Source organism: Microchirus variegatus (assembly GCF_963457635.1).
Source record: "Microchirus variegatus genome assembly, chromosome: 15".
In the NCBI taxonomy this organism is placed as follows: Eukaryota; Metazoa; Chordata; class Actinopteri; order Pleuronectiformes; family Soleidae; genus Microchirus; species Microchirus variegatus.
In genome coordinates this window covers 13,459,827-13,485,310 of record NC_139816.1, presented here as the reverse complement: position 1 = coordinate 13,485,310, position 25,484 = coordinate 13,459,827, and the positions used below count along the sequence as shown (strand labels likewise).

General features: G+C 42.1%; 1 protein-coding gene across 1 annotated transcript in view; it reads right to left on the bottom strand.

The window, feature by feature from the left end:
- sema5a (sema domain, seven thrombospondin repeats (type 1 and type 1-like), transmembrane domain (TM) and short cytoplasmic domain, (semaphorin) 5A) overlaps positions 1 to 23,808 on the bottom strand; it is a 124,181-nt gene extending 100,373 nt beyond the window's left edge. The window contains exon 1 of the mRNA XM_083901966.1: positions 23,674 to 23,808. The gene's annotated coding sequence lies outside the window, so the exon portion shown is untranslated. The remainder of the gene's footprint in view (positions 1 to 23,673) is intronic.
- Positions 23,809 to 25,484: the final 1,676 nt, after the last annotated feature.

The following is a 25,484-nucleotide window of genomic DNA, read 5'->3' as shown; positions in this document are numbered from 1 at the left end:
AGTCTCCTGCCTCCTGGCAAAAGTCTAAGATTGCCATTCCTCTAATCCAGGGATGCCAAAACTGACAATTTATTAAAAAGAAAAAAGAAAAAAACCTTGGGGATTAAAGAATGTAGTGCAGTGAAGAGGATTCATCAAGAATTTGGTTTTTACTTTTGCTAGTTTATCAGCTGATGAAAGGATTGAGTGACAGGTGCACATGGTTCAAAATGGTTGTAGTTAATCTCTGTGTCTGTGTTGAAACCAATCAAAGTGTCTATCATAATGTCAGATTCCCAAAATAGTAAGATAGAGCACTACTTTTTGTTCCACCTTACACACAATGAGTAGATTACTTGCCTGCTTATACAGGAGCATATTATGGTTATAATGCATTGCTAAAATTACTGTGAAATACAACACTGACTCCAGACCAGTTATAGTGCGATAATCTCGAACGGATGCGAGATCCCGTGATGGACTGTGTGTATAAAGGAAACAACAACAACACAGCTTCTTTCATTCTCCGACGTGGAAGAATTGTTGATCTGGTGTCATAAATGAGTTCATGTTTCTCCACTTCAACAATCAGTCTCTCGTCGTACATTATGACTCTCCGAGACGCTCTGATCAATTGACTGTTGTAATGTTGTTGATGTGAAGTTGTGATGGGCTGTATGACCTGCGTATTGTGTTTTATTTTGAAAGGGGGGGCGGAAATGTTTTACTTTGAGTCTGTGTCGCACTTCCTGTCTGGTGCGATCTGCTCTGTTGAAATGTACGTGGTTCAGCAGCGGCAACGGCAAAAATAGAACTGCTACCTATTGAAAGCGCTTCGGCTGACGCGCCGCCGCTGTAACGCGTCCAGTGGAAATCCAGGGAAACGTTGCACTTTACCACAACTTATTTTAAGACCATCACACACACAGATCCTCAAATAGACCTTAAATGTCTTTATTGGGTGGGAAAATGATACTTGTAATGACATGTCACACTTCATGTCAGTGAGTGCAGATTGCCATTACTCGTCTATTCTTTCACCGCACACTGTTGCTGCTGCTGAGAGACGTCTTTGTAACAACATAGTCAACTTGTGGGAAAAAAAAGAAAATCATGTGGCTCACCCAGGCACTGATCAGCTATTGAGACAGCAGCTCTGACATGCACCCTGCACCCTCAGGCTACTGTCAGAGCTGCTCTCAATGTCAAAAAAAAGCACTGTTCACAGGGAGCAAGTTGTCACAACAACCTTGAAGCTCTGGAGTGGCTTAAAGCTCAGTAAAGAAAGTATGTTTTTTTGTTTTTTTTAACACTGTCCCCATAATACAACTCACTGAGAGGTGATATTTCCACAGGGACCGCGGCAATGTACGACAGAGTTGCTGCTGACAAGAAAGCAGAAGCAACCCTTTCATGATCCTCATGGCCAAAGTCATTGATGACTGAATTAATGGCGTCTAACAATGCTGAACTGATTCATAACCATAAGGAGAAAAAGAGGTGATCGAAACAGTGCCCCTGCGCATATTTGAAGCATTTGGATAATGGATTGGCATCAAAGATTCCAAAGCTTTTGTTCTCTGCGTGGTGCATTAGCGAGGCCACTCCAAACAAGGCGAACACCGTCACCCGACACCTGATCAAGGCAGCGGCGAAGAGATGGCTCAAGATTTAAGGACTAAATAACTCACTGCACATAAAGGAAACACAAACATTACTCTCATGCTCACATATACACTTACCTGGGAATGCTGTGATAAGGGGCATAAAGCCCAGCACTGAGAAACCTTGACATTTTTAAAGCTTTAATTACATGCTTGGCTACCGGGTAGCTGACTGGCTCACTGGGAGCAAAATTACACTATCACTGTCTACAGCTGTGCACAGACGTAAGACAAAAAGTGACACAAACACACCTGCCTTTCTGCACCTCTGAAGTGAGGAAGCACAGTGCGGGGCACTGGCTGTTCTGCTAATATCAAGGGTAAGCACTAACTATGGGCGCAGCTCATTGAGCTATACTTCCAAAAGGGCACAGAGACATGCCTAAGAGAAGAATGAAATACTACCTTAATGCTAACCAGGCTCTAAATGAATAGAAAATTACAGTCTTCCAAGGGTAAATTCCTCTTATTGTGCTGACAATGTGAAATCAGTCAATAGAGACTTTTTCCTTGGTTCTGCACAGAGTACTGCAGTCTTGAATCATCCAATTACTTATATTGTAATCAATCATATCAGCTTTCGTGGTGACAGAATATGACGTTGGGGAATGATGGATGAAATCTCTTACAGATAGATTCCACTGCAGGAGAGCCTCTTTGCTGGGTTTCAGCTAGTGTGCACTGTTGCACCTTCTACAGCAGAGGTGGAAAAAAAGTTAAAATATATATTTACCCGCACACTGAAGTCCAGCATAAATCTGAACGTATGATGTGAGGCTTTACACTTAAGCTATACTCATCTCACACTTTCTTTAAAGCTGCTAATGACCAGATCACAGTGAAACCAAGAAGTCACTTATGTACAATGGTTGAATGTGTTTTTTCATGCTCGTGTATTAAGTTAACTTTTAAGAATAGTGGATTTAAGTTTCACTTTTTTAATGTTAAATATTCTTTGGCTTTCATTTATATATCTAAATTACTTCACATTTTTCTTTTGTCAAATTCAGCTATAATATGTAATTCGGCCATTTATCTCCAACTGAGATTTATTTAACATGGATCTGATTTCGATTAAAGCTATGCTACAGAACTTTTGGTGATTTTTTTTTTGTTGTCATTGAGGTTGTCCTTCTCAAGCTTTTTATGGGCACTTTTTTTTGTGTGTTCAGTCATTCTCCAACCTGCTTTGCTTTACTAGCACAATGTTGCTGTTGCTGTTGCTGAGAGAATCATGTGGAGCTATCAGCTAAATCTGAATTATGTGAACTCAATTGACAGTGGTTTGAAATCAGTGGCCCGCCATGTTATAGTGAGTTATTTTTTATTGATATATTAATTTTGGATCATCAAGTTTATCTATGTATCGTTCCATATCAAAACAAACACTTTTATTTTGAAATTGTGTACAATATCATCATAAATGAGTATTTCAAAGTCTGTTCTCAAAAAGTTAGACTTTTTTTTTTTCAGAGTCTGAGACCCCTGAGTTAAAAGCTCCACACCATAGTTTTATGTTCAGGTGTTTGTTACCTTTTTAAGTGAGTGGGCTTCATACAGTTATCTATGACAGGAGAACAAAGCTAAAGGAAACATATTTCATAACCGTTATAATTTCCTTTTAATCTCTGGTGCCTCACTAGCAAAAGTCCAAATCAGTCAAAGCCAAAAGGAGGCGGGGAGCAGGGGGTGTTCTGTCAGTCTTCTATAATCAATTTCCCTATGTTTCTTGCAATCACCACATCCAAGATAACAAGCCTAACAGCCTGCCAACATCTAGAGCCCAGTAATTATATGCCTGAAAAACAACAACAACCACCTCTTTGGCTGGAAACAAAAAAAAGAAAACACACACACACACAGTTCCACACACATTGGACCTACAGATGGGGAGGGATTCACAGGAAGCTGCCTTGAGATGACTCGTCTTACAGTGTGCGCAGATATGTGGCAGGAAGGATCGTAAATTAGCTCTTGGCTCCACTGGAACCAATTAATTACCCGGGCGTATGCATGTGTGCGTGTCTCTGTGTGTGTGCGAGTGTCTGGCCTTTGTAATATTCCCATTAATACCAGAAACAGGCACGGTAGCAGAAACGTATTACATAAACGAGAAGGGGAGATGAGTTTGGTTAACGGCAGCTGTTTTAAAAGAGAAAGGATGCAGCAAAAGTGGTCCTTCAGTGTGTGTGTGCATGCCCGCCTGTATTTGTTATCTCTTTAGGACATGTTCTGGTATAAACACTGACCTTGTCAGGACCAGAACCTGAAGCAAAACTGTGGTTAGGTAACGGTAATAACTGCTTAGAGATAACACTTTCTTTAGGCTGTCCAACTCAATGAGTAGGTCAATGTGGTATCCTATGAAGAAAATCTGCATGCAGAAACGTGTGTGTGTGTGTAGGCTGTGTGGACCAATTGCCAAGCAAAACTATATACTGTATATGTGGGCTTTTTTAAGGATTAAAGGTGCCATATGTAAGAATGTGGCCAAAAATAGTTACTACATTCAAATTCAAAACACAGAGGTCTTTTAGGTTTCTTTTTTTGACGTAACTGGCAACCCGTGGTTGCTCTGCAGCTGAGACTCTACTGCCTGCAATGATTGGTAGACGGCGGTAGGTGGCGCCACATGCCAAAACATGATTTCAAAACATAAACATGATTTGCAGTCTGCAAAATATTTTTTTTAATGCAAATATTTTGGCTGTACTGTTGTTGTTGGTGAGTTCAGTTTGTTATATGAACATTATTCCTGAGTCTCTGTGACATATTAGGAGGATTTTATGGCCAATGATGTATTACATAATGCACCTTTAAGACCGGGTTTTAGGGGGAGGATTGGGTTAGGGTTATACATTTAGTTGTGATGGTTAAGGTTAGGATAAGGGGTAGGAAATGCATTATGTCTATGACTGTCCACACAAAGATAACAAAACCAGCGTGGGTGTGAGCGTGTGTGTCCCTCTGAACACGTCTCCCACGGGTAAACTGGAACAACAGAGGAGCAGAGTCGGATATGCAGCCTGCAGGCATCCGATGTGACCGTGCCTCTGCGAGACCAAGCAAACACGTTTACTTGTACCATCACCCTCTGTCTTACCTCTCTCTCTCTTTCTCTTTGTCCCTCTTATCTGTCTCTCTCTCCCTCCCCCCGTTCTCTTTATGCATGTGCTATGAGGGAATGTGAAGAATTGCGCCTCACCGAGAGCTGAGCGGGACCAGTCCTCTCCGTCAGGTGAGGTAACCTCCTCAAAAACAGACACGAGAGAATCCAGCCTGGAATCCTCAGCCCCAGGCTACGTGTGCTTCTGTATCTATTAAGGCCATGTTAAAGCAGAAGCTTCTGTCTAAGTAGGGAAAGTACAACTTCAATAATTCTTCCTCTGCAGTTCGAGTCCAGGGGAAGACTTCATCAAGCAGGAGGTGCATTTATAGACAAGCATATTTGCATAAAAATAGACACACTTTATGCATTGTAACAGATGATGAAATATTGTACGCAGCGGAAGCAGCTGCTCATTAAATAAGTTGAGCGTTGCAGTAAGTATCGACCCGGAGGAAGTTTGATGTTTGTTCATACAAACACACACACACACACACACACACACACACACACACACACACACACACACACACAGGCAGGAAGAGAGAAAATGTTTGTAGTTTACTAAAAAGATGTGTCACTGTAAATCAACATATTCACCGTAAATACCTAAATTCAAGTCGAAAATCCCTCTTGAGGTCATGGAATGCATAATTTAAAAATGTCTGGTGAATAAGCTTATTTACATCTTGTGAAGAAGGGGGGGGGGGGCGAGTAAATCAAATAATTTGTGCTGTGTCTTTGAAATTCAAACATTAAAGAGGATAACTTTTAACATCAGGGCTCAGTGATTAGGAATCTGCTGGGAGGCGGTAATTGCATTTCCGTCTGTGTGATCCAGTGTATTTTCCCCCGCGAGAGAGAGAGGCCGTTTGTGAAGATGCACAACAAACACTCGCGTCTCGCAGCGCACTCTCAAAGGGGGTAAAACCACGAGAGTGAGGAAGACGAGGCGGAGGCAGTCATTTTAATAGAAGGGGATGACGTCCATCATTCTTAATAGGGTTTTTCTATAGAGAACTAAAACCCTAATAACATCCAAAAAAAACAGTAAATGGTGAAAAGAATGAAACTTTGTTCATCACCACGTACAACAGCAACTAATCGCTATTTTGAAAGTTGACAAGGCATCAATTATTGAAAACTTAGCAGATCACGCAATCAATCAATGTCTCTAATTAATTACCTGCTATTAAATTTCGCTCGAGGTTGTTTTAGCTACATCAAACACAAGCCTCTTTTGTCACGATCTTGGCAGATATGGGTAAAAAGGGATGAAATGTGCATCAGCTCCGCGGTGTGAAAAGGATGTGAAAAGAACAATCAACAACATCAACGAGTCGATTAGTAAGCGACTTTTTTTCATGACAGTGTTGATTAATCATATCCAATTATTATTGATCACTTGTGCGACATCAACGACACATATGACCACATTATTATCTCCTTCATGTCAATACATGTCATTAACTACAGTTTAATTACAATTGTCTACATGTTATTTCTATTCAGTCTTTTGCTTTTTTCTTCATTTCACAGATTCATTTTGCATCATGAATATGTTTTTCAACACTTTTATATTGAAATGGTGTGCAACTGTTTTTAATTGCAACATCATGATGAATTATCAGAGTATAATTTGAATTCCTAATCATGAAACAGTACATTTTTCCCAACCTTTTGGGACTTATTAGAAGATTAAAAGTCCCTGAGTTTGAGATCCCTCATCCACATGCTTAGGTGCACTGGCTTAATGACAAAGTTGTCCTTCACCGTGAGCTCACTAACAAGCATGACAAAGCCTTTTGTGCAGGTACGTTTCTTCTGGAAAATGCCAGCTGGAAGGTCGAGAGAAGCAAATTGGAGCACGCGTTGACAACGCATCGTGGTCAAATTAGGCTTTTGCCCTCACATAACTGATACAGAAAATCATAGGAAAAATGTGAACCAACTAAAGGTGAACTAGTATCATCACTGTAGCTGTCGGGGTTTGAAATTGTCCCGCGTGGCATTTACATAGGAGAGCATAAAAATCTGATTATGTACATAGCAGCGTGGAGATGGAGGTGGGGGGATGGGGGTGGTTGCATTTTAGAAGCAACACCACACTTTGTGGACAAGGACAGAAGGTTGGCCGCATCACATTTTCAGAGGGAAATCAAGAACTGAGGCCCCCGTGCAGATATATTCTCCTTGTGCCATTATTGATGTTGATCCATCTGCGCGTCGCGCTGCACTCTTACTAATCAGGACTCACTGTAATATTTCCACGCTGTCTCTCTCTCGCTCTCTCTCTCTCTCTCTGTGATCAATGACACTCTGCCCTCCTTCAAAAGAATGAAACTTCAGACATGGGAAAACGTGAGCTGCACAGTTAATCCACTCCACCTGAGTGGATCGCTAAATCATCAACATGCCACATTAGATGGACAGGGGGGGGAACGAGAAGAATATAAAACAAGTAGATTACGGAAGTGCAGACCACACACACACACATGCAGGGGAGTTTGAGAAATTGTCTTTATGTATGGGGATCAACAGGGTCAGTATTTGCCCTATAGCTATAAAGCAGATCAGGTATCAGCGAAAATTGACAGATCTGCATTACAGTAAATACAGTTTTATCAAATCATCACTTCCCGAATGTGCTCTATACAATAAAAGCAGGGTAAAAAAAAAAAAAAAGAAAGAAGTAAAGTGCTGAAAATGTTGTTTGCTAATGTAACTTAGGATTGATTTTGTATAGTGTGCCTAAAAGTAGAGTTTCATTTTGTCAGAAAGTCAGTAAGTGTCTAAATGGGCAAGGTAAATACGAGTGAAAGCTTTGACGTGAAGGTGATGCTACTTGGAAAAAAAAACAGGGGGAACAACAAAGTCATGGAAATGTTTTTTTAAATCGGGAATTAACTGACAGATCTACACGTTTGTAATTAAAGGAGCATGAATTGAGCACGGGACTTTTGGTTCAGGAGGAAAAGTGAACGAACTAATTGGTGACTTTGATAGATTAAGATCCACAGAAGCGAGTATTCAAGAGAAGAAACATCATGTATCTGTATTTCTTATGACTCAGGGTGAGTCATAATAAACCAGCACTTCAGCAGCAAAGAAAGATAAAACACTTTATTTTAAAGTTTGACATTTTAGTCATTTTCAGGAAGAAAAAAATAACTTTTTTTAAATAATACCTTTGTTTGATGTGTTATATCAACCAGCGATGACTAGTTTGCTGGAGCTGGGAGAACAAAGTAAGAAAGTCTACGGTAAGGATATATACGCATGAATTGTTTATTTAGTTCTTCAGACAAAAGTTCTGCACTGCAAGTTAAAGAAAAGTGTAATTGGAATGTTTCATTATTTTACAGAGAGAAAAAACATCAGGGGCAATTACGAAAGTATGTCACTGTGACAAGCTGCAAGTACAACTTACCTAAAACTGATGAAAAAATATACTTTGAAAGCTATAACATTAGAATTGTTTATAATACAAAAACTTTCGCAAACAAAGCCAAAGAAAAGAAATCACGCATGCATGAAAAAGTAGTGAAGAGGCAACAAATTCAAGCACAGACACACCAAACACCGAAACATCGACTCTTCAAAACAAAACTCTCTCGACTACAGCTGCATAAAAACACGAGTCTTCACTGCCTTGAAGCAACAAAGTGGCTTTTTAAAACTTTTATGACCCACGTTGCTGAATATTTCAGAACGTCACAATCAGACAGCTAATTGCAGCCCCCACACACACCACACACCACCACACACATGCAAATACACTGACAAACACAACACAAGCTCCCTCTAATTGACCTAAATGAGCCATGTAACAAATAGAAATCACTTTGATAATGTGTCAACACACACAAAAAGAGGTTGCGAGGGGTGGGGCGGGGGGGATGGGGAGATGGGGGTGCTATTGCACGTACTGTACATCGTAGTCTGTCTGCGAGTCAATATCTGTCAGAACAGATCTCATATCAGACAAATGATGTAGTGTATCTTTCACATTTTGTCTGGGTCTGGGTAAAGCTGTGAATAGTCTATAATTGTTATGAAAAGCATGTGTCAGCAGGTATATAATAGGAGAGCAGCCGTGTGTGTGTGTGTGTGTGTGTGTGTGTGTGTGTGTGTGTGTGTGTGTGTAAACACTGTTTGTGTGGGTTTGGTGAGGGGAAACTCCAAAGTTAATTCTCCGAGCCTCTACGGCTGCGGGCTCCACAACCCAGGTATGGGCCAGGTGACTGTGCCCTCTCTTATATACGGTTTTCTCCTGTTTTCTTTCTTTTAACGCACATATGTTGTGCTTGCAGAGCCCCTCCCACTGTGTCACAGGTAAAGAAAATAAAACCATCAAGTCAGCAGTAAATTCCTGGACCAATAAAAAAGACACAGAAGCTGGTATGTGTCTCTCTCTGTGTGTGTGTAGCTGTGACAAGTCTAATTTAAGCTTGCAGCTAAATATACAGTACAGTACAACGTCGCCCCTCCGAACCCTGTAGTTAGGCCTTTGATGGCTCAACATCAAAGCTGCATGCCATCACTTTTTAAATCTAATATATTAATTCAATTTCTATGTTTAGGTTCAGTCTTATGTCGCTGCAGTGGTGCAAAAAGGAAACCACTACTCCTTCAAGCTTCACGAGACACTGGGCTCTTCAGATTTGTGCTCGACTGGCCGACATTCCCCCGACACCCCCCCCCCCCCCCCCCAAAAAAAATGATGGTATGTATCACTCTGAAAACACCTTCCTGTATCATTATAATAAGAATTACGGGTTGTGGTCCTGATTAACACCCCCGCACCGCTCTATATCCCCCAGGAGTCCGTTTGCAGGAATACAGGGCGTATTTAATGTGTGGTCTCCACTGTTGTTGACACACCAGTCGTGAGGTCCATCTGGGATTGATTGTAGGCCAAAACCAGATGTTGCTGTTTGTATTTGTGTTTGCTGTGGTGTGTGTGCGTGCATGGTTTCTTTAGTTTACCACCTTAAAGCGTGTGTGTGTGTGTGTGCGTGCAGCTGTCTACCTGACCCAAATGTATCCATTACTGTTGAGAGGCTTCTTCAGCAGCGTGAGAGTATTTGACCCACTTGTATAGATTTGTTTACTCGCATGTTCCTCTGTGAGTTGGGGTTTTTGCGTCTGCGCTTCCCCCTTATTTACTTTTGTGTTGCGTTTTAACACTTGCGAGAGCGTCGTCTGCAGCCGGTATCTGATCCTAATTATTCGGTTTTGCAGCTGTTTCTCTCCGTGTTGATAAGGCATTGGTGTTTTTATGCACAAAAGTTCCTCCTGCTGTTCGGTGCATAACGTTTTTGTACAACTGAAATGACAAATCGATTCAGAAAGAAGCAAAGCTATCCAGTAAATATGTATCTATTATTTTATCGTGAAATGCTTGAGTGAAACATTTCTGTTCCTCAGTTGGCAGGATTGTCTCTCGTCTTTGTCACATATCACTGCAAACTGCATATCTTAGACTAATGGGCGGATAAAAGAAGAAATGCAAAAACGTCTGACTCTGATTCCTCTAAGGAATTCATAATGGGTTATGATTCACTCTTTCCTGACCTTTTGGAATAATTAGCACATAAATTAGTGCTGCTCGTGTTTTGAAGCCATACCATTAAGTTCTGTTGTGTGATGTGTGACTGACAAGGACGTAAATCTGAATGTTCAGAGACAAAATGTGTATTCTATTATGATCACAAATAACATTAAAGAGCAACTATTAAGCTTTTTCTTATTTTCTGCAATCACTATTTACAATATAGTGTATATGGCTTTTAATTTTTTTTTGTATATATTTCCAGCAGCAGGATATATAGAGTGGCAGATTAGCAGCACAGATCTGCTTATTTCTGATTACCTTGGTATAATCCCTACCATATTCCCACTTGCACAAAGGGCTAAATTATGTTGTTTTTGTAGTCAAATACAGGCAGACAACACATTTTTTAGCTCTTTCTATATTCAGCCTCAGGTCATTCTAATGCAGAAGTGTTCTCCACTATCACAGAAACCCAAAAGTGGATTATCATATGTTTACATTGATTTGTTAAGTACAGTCGGTGGAAGAATTTAAATGTATACGTGCGGGGACAGTGTCTGAACTGCGAAGCAATTTATGTTCCAGCTGAACTCTCCAGCGTGTTTGCTTGGGTGCCTGCATATATTGTATATTTGCTGCGTATAGCATATTATTTTGTTTGAGTGAGCATATGCAACGCATGCATTCATGCATATGAATCACTGTGTTTTCGGTGTTCGGCAAAAAAGATCTGGGAGAGGGTTTTTAACAGGACGACGTGGAAAACCACGCTGGTTTATAAACTCTCCTTTTGAAGTCATGAGTTTAGTATTAACCCTTGGTCCATTTGCACCTACGCCTACGCCGAGATAATGGTCTCATTCTCTGTAGTTCCAGGTATTCTTTGGACGTCTATTTTGTAAAATATTCCCATTTAGAAGAAAATAGATGATAAAAAACAGTGCATATGAGTGAATACCAGTGTGACCGACAGCTGCTATATCACCAATTGGAAGACGACGTCCGTTTTATTATAAAGTATATGATACAACCACTGGAGTCACAAACTGATGGTTAATCCAGAGAAAGCTCTGCCATATACAGGTTCAATGTTCAGTATTTATATACAGTAAATAGTACATACCGTTCCAGTAATGCTTTGACATTGGATAGGGACCTATCATGACTGTTCACACCCACATCTGCACCCATGGAGTCTGTCAATGAATTCTTGACGGCTCCAGTCAGCGTGAGCTGTCTGGCAAGACTGAAACATGATGAAGTAATAGCTTTAACTGTCACAGTGACCTACTCTTCAAAAGGTAAAGAGAGGCGCAAAAGACTGGAGAGGGAGAAGGGGTGAGAAAGTCATTTGAGGTAGATTACTGGAGAGCGGCTGGTGATAATGAGAGGAATAGAGGAACAAAGGATGAGGAAGGTGCAAGACAGGACGAGGAGTAGAGGTTGGATGAGATGAAATTAGGGTATGGGGCAAGGATAAAGGAGGTTGGAGAGGGGTGTTAAAGAGGTTAGGCAGGAACAAAAGGAGAGGGAGGACGAGAATGAGGAGGATTAATATAAGTTGAATTTTAAAGAGAAAGATTGAAAAGAACTGTGGAGTTTAGAGGCACTTCATGGGAATGAAAGAAGGATTGGAAAGTGTGGCTTCACGATGAAGAGTGGGATTTCCATAAATAACACACACCACATGCCAAAAAAGCTGCAATTCCTCACATCTCTCCAGTTCTGTCCAATATGTCATGTGTCTGGGGAGCAGCCCCACCGAGGTAATTGAATCAGGACATGAAAACAACAGGCTAACAGGGGCAGGGTGAGGCGGACAGGCGCAGCTGGAAAAGCAACAGTTACCCTCTTTTAAACGTAAGGGAAAGGAAACACCGGGGGGACTGCGGTGTCGGAAGAGCTGACTTCGCATGGCCTTTCACAGGAACCACAGCTCCAGGTGCAACACAGTGAGGATCTGTATTCTTCAGTCTTTGCCCCCCTCTCCTCTTTTCTTAGACCACCTCAACATAATAATGTCTTGTTTCCTGGTTGTGCTTTATGTGAACTGCAATAATTCGACTGTGATCATCTATCATGGTGTGAAATTATGATAGAACCGGTGATAATTGATTCAAACACACCTTATGACAAGAAAGAGCAGCATGAACATCAACCAGTTTGCACAAAAACTCCAAATAATGACCCTGCTGCTTTTACAAGTTAGAAAAATGTTGCCGGGGAACAAGCCAAAATTGCTCTGGAGGCAGCTTAAAGTGGTGTTCTTATCTGGCCTTATCAAGCAAAACCCTGTCAGTTAAATGGGGACATTGCCTGTAAAAACTTCTCTGCTACCTCATCCTTCACACTGGAGAGAATATGGACCTAAAAGTTAAATCTGGAAGCGGCAAGTAAATAAACATAAACAAAAAAACTAGGTGTAAATGAGATGACTAGGAGGGGAAAAATGTCTTAGCTGTGGTTACAACTGAGCCAGACTGTTAATGTCTGCACTTTTTCTACTAGACGGGACCCCTGGGCTGCCTCATACAATTATGTTATTCTCCTGAGGCTCTGAGGGTGGCTGTCTGCTTTGTGAGCCTGTGTCTGGAGGTGATAAAACAGCAGAAAGCACATAAATAATGACTTAATGATCCCCTCCACCCTCAGTTAAAATGATGACGGTGGCGTTTTCCAACACAGGACACTGGTGCAGAAATCCACATGTGGTCTGCAGGTGTGCTGAACTCTTACTCAACTTTTAATACTTCTTAACCTGCAAAATGCACTAAATGTATATCCACTTTGTCCATCGTTTATTATCCCACCGCTGCCGTAAATCCATCTCTATGTTTATTTCTTACTCTTTATTTTCTTCCATGTACTGTGGACAGTCATACCGTTGCAGTGGTGGAGTTGTTGTTGTGCATCTAAAGCGTGAGAAAGCTTTCTGCCCTAAAGACAACGATACAGCTGAATGATCCGCATTAATGAAACCGTCATGTTGCAAGTCTTTCAGTATCCAATGCATGCAGGGGTTGTTGTGTTTTTTTTTAAGGATCTAGATGTGTTTCGAAAAAGTGAGAGAAACGGGTAATTCTGACTGACAGACTGTGTGGGACCAGATGCTGAATTAGGTGTGTGGCTAAATTATAGTGCACCCACTGTGGCAGAAATAACAGCGTGATTTGTGTAATTGTTTCTTTATGTTACGTTCTGCTACTGCTGCTTTACAACAATAGCAGTAAATCATGTGACTGTGCACTGCAATTAACATCATTTACCTCCTTCGCACTAACCGCACGATACAGTGAGGAGATGTAGAATATTTTTATCAAGACATTTTTTTTTTAATGTTGATTATTAGTATTATTTGCAAACACAATTACAGCTTCTAAAAAAAGCATCATTTCTATGCAGGAGTCCTTCGGTTCATACAGTGAATGACGGAAAATGTGACCTGCCAATTACTATAATTGCCTCAGTTGAAAACTGATGAACCCTAAATATACGAGGGAGTGCGAAATCTGGGTAAGAGCACACACGTGTGCAAATATCTGCATGCAATTACTAAAAGAGCTCACGTCTTTTAAAAACCAGGCAAGAAGAAACATATATTTGGAATGAGAAAATGTTAATGATGATATATGGGGCTCTGAGATGGGGAGCAGGGAGAGTCAATGTGGGTGTGGAGCTCCGCCGATGACAATGATTGCTTACAGTGGAATCCCGTGTGCACACGAGACCTGCCACTGCCTGTGGGTGTTTTGGACAGAAACCATTCCTGGAAACCATCAGCACTGTTGTTTCTTGCCCATTAACACACAACACTGCCTGTAACAACTGAAAACAAATATTCCCGATGTCCTTGGGTAAGTTACTGTATCCCATCCCTGCACTGCGACCTTCCACATCAGGAGGAGAGCGACTGACAAAAAAAAAAAAAAGGTTATTTCCCTCTGGGGATGAATAAAATATTGCACAATATTTTCCAATGCAGAGTAAGTGGGAGGTTTAGAGCTATCATGGGGGGGGGGGGGACATTTCCTTTCCCTAAAAACAATTCCTAATGGCTTGAAGATTTCCAGCGACATATTTCAGGTTCTTTGAGCACCAGCAGAGGCAGTGAACAGGAAACAAAATCAACAACCTTTACTCACACAATTACCTTCTGAGTCTCAGCAACTTGATAGCGTCTACATTTAGTTTTCTTTTCTCACTGTGTCATACTGTATGACTCCTTTCTGTGTACTTTTTTCGAAATTCAATAGAAAGACGTTCTTCCTTTGGGGAAGAAATACCCCATTTTATCAATAACTGATGCCGCATGGAAGGGGGAACTTTTCTACTGTAAGAGCCTTTAGGGAGGAGCACAGAGCGCAGCAGATATCGGAGTGCCATGGGGCCCTTTGCCTCAGAAGGGCAGAGGTTTATTTTTAATGACAACAAAACGCTGCAACAAAGTGTTGTGATATGGCAAGTTCAGAGGAAATGTATCCTGTGTGTAGGAGTTCCCTCCCTCACTGGAGTTCTGTCCAAAACAACAGCATGGATTTTTTTTTTCTTTTTCATTGAAATGATCTTGACTTATCTTCATTAACGGCCAACGCACAGGTTCGCAGTGGGGGCATCAGCAGAAACACTCCTCATTCACTTTGAATGGAGCAGCTACACGTATTGCTGGGTCCATTATCACACTTGTGTGTGCGGCAAAAGCTGAAAAATGCTCAATTTCCCAGAGTGCCGGCCAATCAAAACATGTTAGGAACATGCACTATCACAGGTGCTTGCCAATCGAAATCACATTTATGCACAGAGCTCAAGCGGAACTCTCAGACAAAGGATTTTTTTCTCCCCCGTCTTGCTGATGTTTTCTGTCTGGGTCAAAGTGCCCTTAACAATGTTGGACACAGCCGACATCACATCACACCACATCGATAAGCAAGGTTAAAAAGTCTCGCTACTTAATCAGCCATGACTGACACTGCTCTCCAAAGGCCACCGAGCATCAGGCCTTCCCACTGTCAAGCTTTAAAGCGATGCATTCACGAAAGTCTGACATTAGACTCCTGTCCCTTGCGCTCACATCGAGCAGCAAAACTGTGTTCACGTGGAGCTTTTGAATCATTGCACCAATCGCCCACAGCTGTACATGTAGCCATTTAAAAAGGGCAGCAGTGGGAGTGGCTGGGGTCACGGTGAGGGTCATGTCTAGTCAAGCTGAGGTCAGCCACCAGGAGTGGACTCATTCCTGAGAAAGTGAAAGAGAATACTTCACGTTGCACTGCTTAGTGTGACCTTGCTGAACTCCAGCGGCCGGACACGCACGCACTTGAGAATATAAATAAACTCTCAGTACTTGTACTTAATACTACGTGTTTGGATCTTTTTGCTGCTGCGTCGCTTTGGTTAACTACTAGGCATTTATTTGTTGATTTCATCCGTCTTTGTTTCTCGCAATCCCTCTGTAAAATATACACTGCGTGTTGCTCCAGGGTTCAACAACCGCGCTCCTTTGTAAAGACCACACAACTGAGCACAGTATAACACCTTGAAATGCGTGCACACTCTGGGATGTGTGTTTTCAGGTGCTTTGGTTTTTATTTGTATTTTTACTGCAAAAGTGAGGAAGTGGAGGGAGGAAGGGAGGAAGGGAGGAAGGGGAGGGGTGAGAGTGGAGGTGTTGGCACATCTCATCTTGGAGAATCTTTAACAGTCCTCTCCAGTCCCAACAGGGCAGTGCAGCAGAGGAAGCACAGGCAGCGAGTCAGCACAACCCTTGAACGTAACTCACTGCTCAAGGGAATTCATGCAACACAATAGAGCCACAGCGGGAGAACAGAAACACTCCAGTTTCACAGCATTAGCCATCCAGCACTGTTTAAGGGAAAGAAAGACACTCTTAGAATAACTGCAAGAATTATCTTCTCAGCAAATGATATCGTTATCGCCGAAGTCCAGCACCGGGCTAGACTTGTAATAGGCCCAATGTTCCACAACAAAATATCCTTTGAACCCAAAACTCCCACTCTAGCACAAAAGGTATTCTGTTCCAAATGACCATTATGCTTAACATGCACGGAGGTAAAGAAAATAAAAGTCAAGTCCACTTCACACACTGTAAATGTGCACTCATCAAAATAAGGTGCTGGCGGCTGGCAGACAGCCAAAGGTTTGGAAAAACCGAGGGCTCGTTCTTGCCGATGGTTTACTCAAAGAAGAATGAAATGTTGTTCAGTGGGAGAAGTAAGTGGTTTGTTATTCACTGTTCGTGGTTTAGATTAGACCACATGTCCTCGGAGTGGTTTCACCTTCAGAACTGAGGCGGCATTGTGTCCACGACTGAGGTAGACTACACATTCACACTGCAGCGCTACACAGAACACTGAAGGGCACGACACATGGGAGTCCCATGTCTGGAGTGTGTTAGACAATGCAGTAGGTGTGTGCGAGTGCGTCGGTGGGAGCATTCCACCGTTAAGACCACAAGATTGCTTTCTTGTTTCTAGCGTTTTTTTACTGCGTCTTCCTTTCAAGGACATTAGTTTAGTTCCAGACAAACAATGAAGCCAGCGGTCCCTCAGTGAAACACTATGTAAATGCATGCTGCATTATTAATGCACCAACTGTAGTTAAAAGCAAGTGTAGTTTCCTTGGGAGTGAGAGGTGATACTGCACAACAACTGATGGATCTCCATCTTTGTTCAGTTCTATTGATTTTTGACATTTGAGAAAATCATTTACATGGAAAACATGCAGATGTGGTTGCTTTTTATTTTATTTTATTTTACTAGCCATGAGCAGCATCAGCAGTCTTTCTCTTAGGCTTAAAGGTGCATTATGTAATAAATCTAACTGGCCATAAAATCCTCCTAATAGAGACTCAATAATGTTCATATAACAAACTGAACTCACCAACAACAACAGTACAGTTAAAATATTTGCATTTAAAAAAATCTTTTGCAGACTGCAAATCATGTTTATGTTTTGAAATCATGTTTTGGCATGTGGCGCCACCTACCGCCGTCTACCAATCTTTGCAGACAGTAGAGTCTCAGCTACCGAGAAACCACGGGTTGCCAGTTACGCCAGAAAACGAAACCTAAAAAAACCTCGCTATTTTGAATTTGAATGTAGTAACCGTTTTTGGCCACATTCTTACATATGGCACCTTTAACTAAGCAATCCCGGTGCAGTTCTCAGACCAAATATATTACTCCATCCTGGTAATCCTGGTTATTCAAATCTTACTTCAGCAAAACAATGCGAGCAGTATCAGCTTAATATACTTCCAGAGTCAAAAGTAAAGGTACGGATTGTGAAAAAAAATTGGTTCCTGTTGGGGGTTCATTATTATTCATGAGATTATTTGAATGTTAATACTGATGCAACAGTGCATAAGTAGCATTTTACCGGGGTCGGCAGATTATCTTCTTTATTCCAGGGGATCAGAAATTCGGGGTTGTTGCCCGGACAAAGGGTGACAAGTTAAAGTCATGTAATGAGTATTAGTGTGGTTAATAAATGGAGTGTGATTTTCTGTCTGGACTTTTAGAAAATATTGGATAATCATGATGTATGAGGTCTCAAGAGAGAAATTTTTTCACTCTGCTATGACTTAAAAAAAACATCTGCAATGTGAAAAGGAGACATTTTCTTGAAAGATGTCACAAGCCAACAAGAGTCGAAAACCCTCCGTGTACTCCTTAATAATTCACCTTTGTGTGTTTTAAACACTTTAATCCAGTCTGAAACTGTTAAATAAATGCAGTGAAATGAATAGGATCGTATTGGAATGTTGTGAGCATTGTGAAGCAGCATTAAAATTTAAAAAACAGAGTAGGTCTTAAGTACTTTCAAATGACATCTAAGAACAGCATTTGACTAGCTGTGCCGAGTTCCACGACAAGTTATTCCTTTACTAGACATTCAAGTGCGTCAAATTGAAACCACGTAAGTGAGCGAGACAGGTCCCCTTCACCGCCTTCACTTCCTTTTCTCTTCCTCCACTCTGCTTCTCTCTCATTTGTCCCGTCTGTACCGCTCTCTCGTCTTTCCTTCATCTTTCCTCCCCCTTGTCTCCCTGCTCCTGTTTTTCTCTTCCCAGCCTTGTCCTGCCCCGCCAGTGTCTCTGTCCTCTCGTCTATCGAGACCACTGACAGATGAATCCAGCAGACGGATGCCTCAGCAAGACCTCTCTCTCTCTCCCAGGAGAAACTCCTGCTCGTATATATATTTAACAATTTCTCTCAAACCCACTCAGCCTGGCTGACTGCACGTCAGCTCTTGTATCACCCCTTCTGTCTCTTCATAATTCCTCACCTTTTTGCTTTCTTTTGTCCTTTCCTCTTCCATAAAAATGCAGACACCTCCCCTCTTTGTCTGGGAAACCCAAGTCCTTATCTTTTCACCTCTATCTGCTCCGTCTGATCTCCCTGTCTCTTTTTATATCGCTCCCCTAATCTCCCTCCATATCTCACTTCCGTACCCATTTTTTTCCCCTGCAAGGCTGAAATACATGTAGTGGGCCATATTATCTTTCAGATGGTATCACAAACTTTTACATAGGGTTGGACAAAAAGGAGTATAGCACTCTAATTTTGTTTTCTCACTCATCAGTGGAGGGGAGCCGCCTCCTGCAACCCTCTTTTGAGGGTATTTCTCTGATTACCCCTTCGTAATGATTTCAAAGTAGAGATAAATGTTTTCATTTGCTGAAGATTAAAGGATTTTTCCGTATTTATATCCTCTTCCTGAACGAATTAGAGCTTCCTCTCTTTGTTTGCCGCATGGCAATATTGCTAAGACAGTTGCAAACACATCACATCAAAAGAGATTCTTATCTTATAATGATATGCTCGGTAAAGATGCAACGCGGCAACGTGTGTCCCATGAGGAGGGGGGGAAAACTCAAACCCATGAAAGACTTTCGCCGTCTTATTTCTTTTTGCTGATATTAAAAACATATGAAAAACAACACCACATGAATAAATACATGGAAAGCACAGGCCCGTGAGCCTGCTTTAATAATAGGTGCGGGCTGCTAATTTAGCTGTGACTATACATAGCGAGTGTCAAGCGTCTCACAGGAGGCAGTCCAGTTTTGCTCTCACCTCAGCGGTACGAGCGGTACAGCCGGAAAAAAGAAGCTCCCATAAAAGAGAAATATACGAGCTGAGCACTGCTATCAAATGATCCTCTCATTCATGCTTCACAGTCATTCATCTCCCAGAGAAATACAGCTGGGTGACAGCCTGGAGACAAAAAAAGGAGTGTGTGTGTGTGTGTGTCCGCGTGTTTGGTGACAACTCATGACTCATTTCACCCTTCAAATGGCCCCGTGACACTCAATCAGTCAATAAACAAAGACCGGCAAAACCTCTTCACTCTTTCTTCCTCAATCTCTTAATTTAGGATCCTCTCTTCACCTCTTCTTTCCCTGACTCATTACACACCGTCTCGCGCTCTCTCTCCCATCCCATCTCCCGTCTTCTTCTCACCTACAAGTGCAGGAAAAGTACGTCAAAACTTCACAATAATTGCTTCTCCTGTTGTCACAGAAGTTTGGGCCCCATCTCTGTTTAACCTTTCAAACATCCTCTTGGCTCGATCCCCAGTGAAAAAGAGGCTTTGGGGGATTATTTAATCGTGACCCAAATAGAGTCTGTCTCTTCTTCCTGTGCTTGCATCTTTGGGTGAAAGACAGATTCCTCGGCTATTTGAGCGGAGTTTGAGGTTGTTGTGGCGAGTGGGACAGCGTTAATGTAGTGTATCAGCGCGGCTGGTTTGGCTGCTAATTCCCTCTGACATAAAGACACGAGACGGGATGTTTGACTCCAACCACAGATATTCATTCTCAGATCCAAGTAGCAGAAATAATAGTGCATACAGTATCATTCCTGTGCTTCCCCACTGTACTGTGGCCTCAGATTATTCCGTACACCTGCCTCTGTGCTGTGTCTGCTCTTTAGCGTGCAGTGTGAAATTACCACAGCTTCCCCTGCCTGTTTTACAAGAATGCCATAACTGATGCGAGCGCGTGTTCCGGTGTTTCTACAAATGCACTTTTTACCGCTTCATTTCCAACCTCTTCCACTAATCAGTCTTCATTTTGTGCCTGTGCAACAGTTAACTCACTTTACCATCGGTATGGCAGCGACATAAGTTACCATTAGTCTTTTGCGAGAATGATCCACAAATGCTTGAGCCCTGTGCGTCCCACTTGAAAACATCCTCACAATCTCTATGGCAACTGTCATGACACTTTGGCCTTTAAAAAATGCGATAGCATGGATGATAAACTTTTATTTTGCCAGCATATTCTTTTCCTTTGTGAATGTTTGGCACTCAAATCCCCTGCAGGAAACCTTGAGGTAGCCATAGCAACCTCACACTACCTCACTACATAAAGCGAGGTTGTTGGAAAATAAAAGAACGAACTGTTGACTTTCACCCTGACAACAATCCCACTTGTGTATAGGCATGGGTCAGAAATAAATCTGAACATGATGCCACTCACGCAAACAAATAAACTACAAAATCAACCCTAACACTTTGAACCGGTGTCTTCCAACATGTGGGATGCTCCTCCGCAGCTACTGCAATCTTCAAATCAGGAGTGGCAGGAGGAACAAGGGGAGGAATGAGATAATGGCAAAGTGGTTGTGATGTATAAATAGCTTGTGGTGGTGAACGGAGCTGGGAAGTACGGCACAACTGCAGCTATTGCCTGAGTCTCAGAATTTACTGTGCATACAAGCATTAAATCATCCACTGAGGAGAATTTGTAAAAATCAGTGCGTCCGTGCAATTCACAGCCAATAAAAATCGGATCTTTTGTGAGGCCGTGTGTGTGTACAACGGGCAAAACAATCCCAGAGCCCCATCCTGCATGGTGTCAGATAAATAAGTAACCAAAGGGCCTTAAAGAGCACAGAGGGGCCACAGGGTAAAGGCTGTGTAGTTTACACGTGCATGACAATGCCTTTCACTTTCGCTCCCGACAGGGCTTGACCCCACGGGGGACGCTGAATCACAAAGGTCGACGACAATGGGCCTGTCATTCACTCGGTTTCTATGGTGACCACACAGCCCGCTGGGGCGACTTGGGTCATTTTCATGGTGAAATGTTCTTGGCTGGGACTAATTGCGGTGTTTATGCTGGTGTTCTGTGTCAGCGCTCAGGCAAATTCCCAACACGGCACAAATATCAATCACGCTAATCATATGTGGCCGCGCCATGTGTCACTGGCTTCCACATTATGGCCTCATCTGGATCTGCTGCTCATCTCTGATATGAGTCCATAAATGATCTCTGGGGTTGCAACTAACACTTCCTTCCATTGATTTCCCTGTCCATTTTTCTTATATTGTGCTTAAAGTGTCAGGAAAAAAAAGTAAAAGAATGTGTATCACACTTTTCTAAAGTTCTAAAAATAGCAGATGAAGTTCCCTTGTTTTATTTAATAACTAGCCCGATTAAATCTTAATGTATTAACGTGTATATTTACATATAATGTAATAAAATATGAATTAATCTTTAATCAAAACAGTTGTCGGTCAATTAATCTATAAAGTTAAGTCTATAAATTGTGCCGAGTGTCCATGCTTTTATGACACCATGTGTGATATGATATGAAAAAGCAGAGTATTTACCTTTAAAGTTAGTTTACTAATAAGTGTACTATTCAAAGACTATGTTGATTAAGTCACCAATGACGTGGACGCTGCATGTTGCACCATGTTGTTTTTTCATCATGGAGCGTTTCTCTAGAGCTTCAGCTGCACTGCAAGAGAAAATGACCGCTGTGGCCAAAAGGCATGATTTCTTCTTGATTCAACACTTTCACTTCCATCCCTCTCACTCTCATTTGGTACTTATTTTTCATTTCTTTTTCCTTTCCCTTACCCCCCAGGGATTTTAACATCCAACATCTAATAAAGGCCTGGACACGGTCAGAGTCTAAAGTGACTCTACCATCTGGATGAGGAGCACGTTTATTTATTTATTTATTTTATTCGTGAGCACATGTGTGATGGGATGGACGAGCCACATCACTCTTCCAGGTCTCAGGCGTAAAACAATCAGAGAAAGGTGACCGTATTCATCAGCTAAATGCCATGTGAATCCTTGAAGCCAGCACAAATTAAAACTCCTCCAGAGCTACTGTGTTATTACCAACAGAATGGGAAGCAATAATCTCTGTGCTTGAGTACAAATTTGCATGCTCTCTTAAAAAAAAGGGGGGAACCTGCTGCAGAGATGTGAAGAGACAGGTACTGAGCCCTGAGCGAACTGAGAGGCAACTGAATTCATGAGGTCACATACATCACTGTATCTGCTTAAGCTTCCGCTATTGTGCAGCGCACTTGTTCTAATCTTCTCGAACACTCTCGGGTACAAACACTAAAACTGACACTTTGCCAGGATTCCTTTTTTTGTGTGTGAAAAGGAAATGCAGCTGCTGTATGTTTAAAATGGAGGGGTAGGCAGGAAAAGTTCAAATAAAGCTTTTGTGCAAATAACAAAACCTGTACAGTTAGGTATAAACCTTCAAGGACGTCTTTGGCTCTGATTCAACCGTTGTATAAGAGTATGTGGTGAATGGTTAGAAGGTCGGAAAAAACGCATACAAGGATGTGTTGAATAAAAGGAGAATGTCAGTGCAATTAGACGTAAAATTCTGAAAAACCTTTGGTTTAAACATAAAGCTTTAGACGGACAAAAACACCTTAAACGTCACATAAAACCAGGTACAAATCCAGCCACTTCCACTTTGATATAAAATAAATAACCAAAAAACTACAGTAATTTGGACACTAGGACACTATTTTATGTCTGGAAATAAGTCAAATTAAATGTTTTCTATGTTTTTCTAATTCTATGTTTCTCTCACAATGCACTGCAGTCAAACAACAAGACAACAACCTTTGCCTCTGACGCGGTTAGTGATGACAAAGACACTAATCAATGATAGAAAGTGGACAGAAATGCACATTTTAAGAAAAAAGTGAGAGAGAGAATTTGCTGAATATAAAGGTTTGATGGAAGCTCTCTCAAACAGGTGAAGGTTGCACTCTGCCAGCACCACCAAGTGGCCAAACACCGCAGAGTGAAATGCACAAACTTCTAAAACTAATATTTACGTTGTGAGATTTTGGATTTGTGGACGAGTACAATGTTTATGAAAGGACGGTGGCATTTTTTCAACACTGCAGCGTGTTTGTCACCTCTGTAAATATCACACATGACAGAAAACGGAAATCACTGCTTTGTTTGTGAGAGGAAAACAAACTCAACGGCTGCACACATCACACAGTGTCTAATAATAAAAGCATGTGCGCATGCAGCCTATAATAAAACAAAAAATGCGTTTTTGACTCACCAGGTGAGGTGTCCAACTCCCGTTCATCTAGCAGGGATTGAAGCTGCGCGTCTTCACCCGGAGAGCAGAGTTAGTGAGGGGGGGGACTCACGAATTAAAGGTGAGCTGCTGAAATATCCGCACTTCTGATTGTCCTGTTGTCAGAAACGGACCTCGATAAAACTCCGTCTCTCTGCAGTGATTCCACAGAGCGCTCTCTCTCTCTCTCTCTCTCTCTCTCTCTGTGTCTCTCTCTCTCTCTCTCTCTCTGTCTCTCTCGTCGCCTCCAGAGCGCTGTGTGCTATTTCTGCTCCACAGTGGAGCGCTCTGTGCCGGCGGCTCCGCGGCGCACGGTTTGTAATCGGACACCGCACTGTCGCGCTGCGCCTCAGACAATATGCCTCCGCTCTGTGGAGAGAGAAAGAGAGTGAGAGAGTGAGAGAGAGACGCGTGCGCGAAAAAGCAACGGCACCGAGAAAAAAAACAAAAAACAAAAAAACAAGCCACACTCTCACACAAAAACTTCCCTTCAGTGCTTTTTGTGCACAAAGAGCCAAGAGGAGTGGAAGTGTGAATGTGTCCAATGCTGCTCTCAGTCACAGCTGCGCATCACACGCGCAGGGTTTTTTTTTTGGTGGATGTGGAGTGCACCCCCCCCCCCCCCCCCCCACACACACACACACACACACACACACTATGCGCGTCCACTCCAGCAGCGAGGAGAGACGTGGCAGCGGCGCACAGCTGTCCTGCAGGTGGAGGAAGAGAAAGAAGACACACCGCTAAGTACAGTGTAGCAGCTACAAGTGGGATGAGAGGGAGGTTTTGGACACTTGGGGCTATTTTGACATTATCACCCCACTGTGCATTTATGTTGCTCTGTGGATTCAAGCTGCTTTTTTCTTCTACTTTTTTTTTTTTTGCTGCTCCTTCTTGCTCAAAGCAAGTGGGCCTGAAATCCATGCAGTTACTCCACTCTGTGTATATCCGAGACCAGTGTTTCTCAATCCTGGTCCTGGGAACCACTTGCATGCCCTGCTCTAAAACACCTGAATCAAATAAATGGGTCGTTATCAGGCCTCTGCTGTGCTGACCCAATGCAGAGCAGTGGGTCCTCAAGACCAGGATCCGAGACAACCACTGAAGTATTTTCATTCATCGTCTACCTATGGACAGGTCACCAGTCCATTGCAGGGCCACACAGACAAACAACTGCTCACACTCACACCTGCGGTCAAATAAGTGTCTAATAATTAACCTCTGAATGTTTTTGGACTACGGGAAGCCAGGGAACATGCAAACTTCATGCAGAAAGGCCCTTGTTCCGACCGGGTAACAAACCCCAGGGACAACAGCACTAACCACTACATCAGGGTTTCTTAATCCTGATCCTTGGGACTCACTGCCCCTGCATTTTTTAGTCGTTTCCCTGCTCAAACACACCTGATTCAAAAAAAAGTGTTGTTGTCAGACTTCTGCAGTGTTTGTTGATGAGCTGACAATTTGAATCAGGTGTGTTGAAGCAGGGAAACAACTATGCAACATGCAGAGCAACTCTTCACAACTTTAAAGAGCCCTTTGAGGGTTAATACTGGGTTTTAGGGTTAGGGAGTAGAATTCGGGTTCGGTTAGGGTTTTGAGTGTGTACATGTGTCCCAGGTTTTATTCATGTTGTGGGGACCTAAATCTGTTTACAGTCATGTCCCCATAACGTAAAGTATTACATTTTACAGTGAAGATATGTTGTATGGTCAGTAGTAGTTATGGCTATAGGGTTGTCTCCATGATAATACAAGTCATGTCTCCATGGGTTGTATTTGTTACCTCTGTAA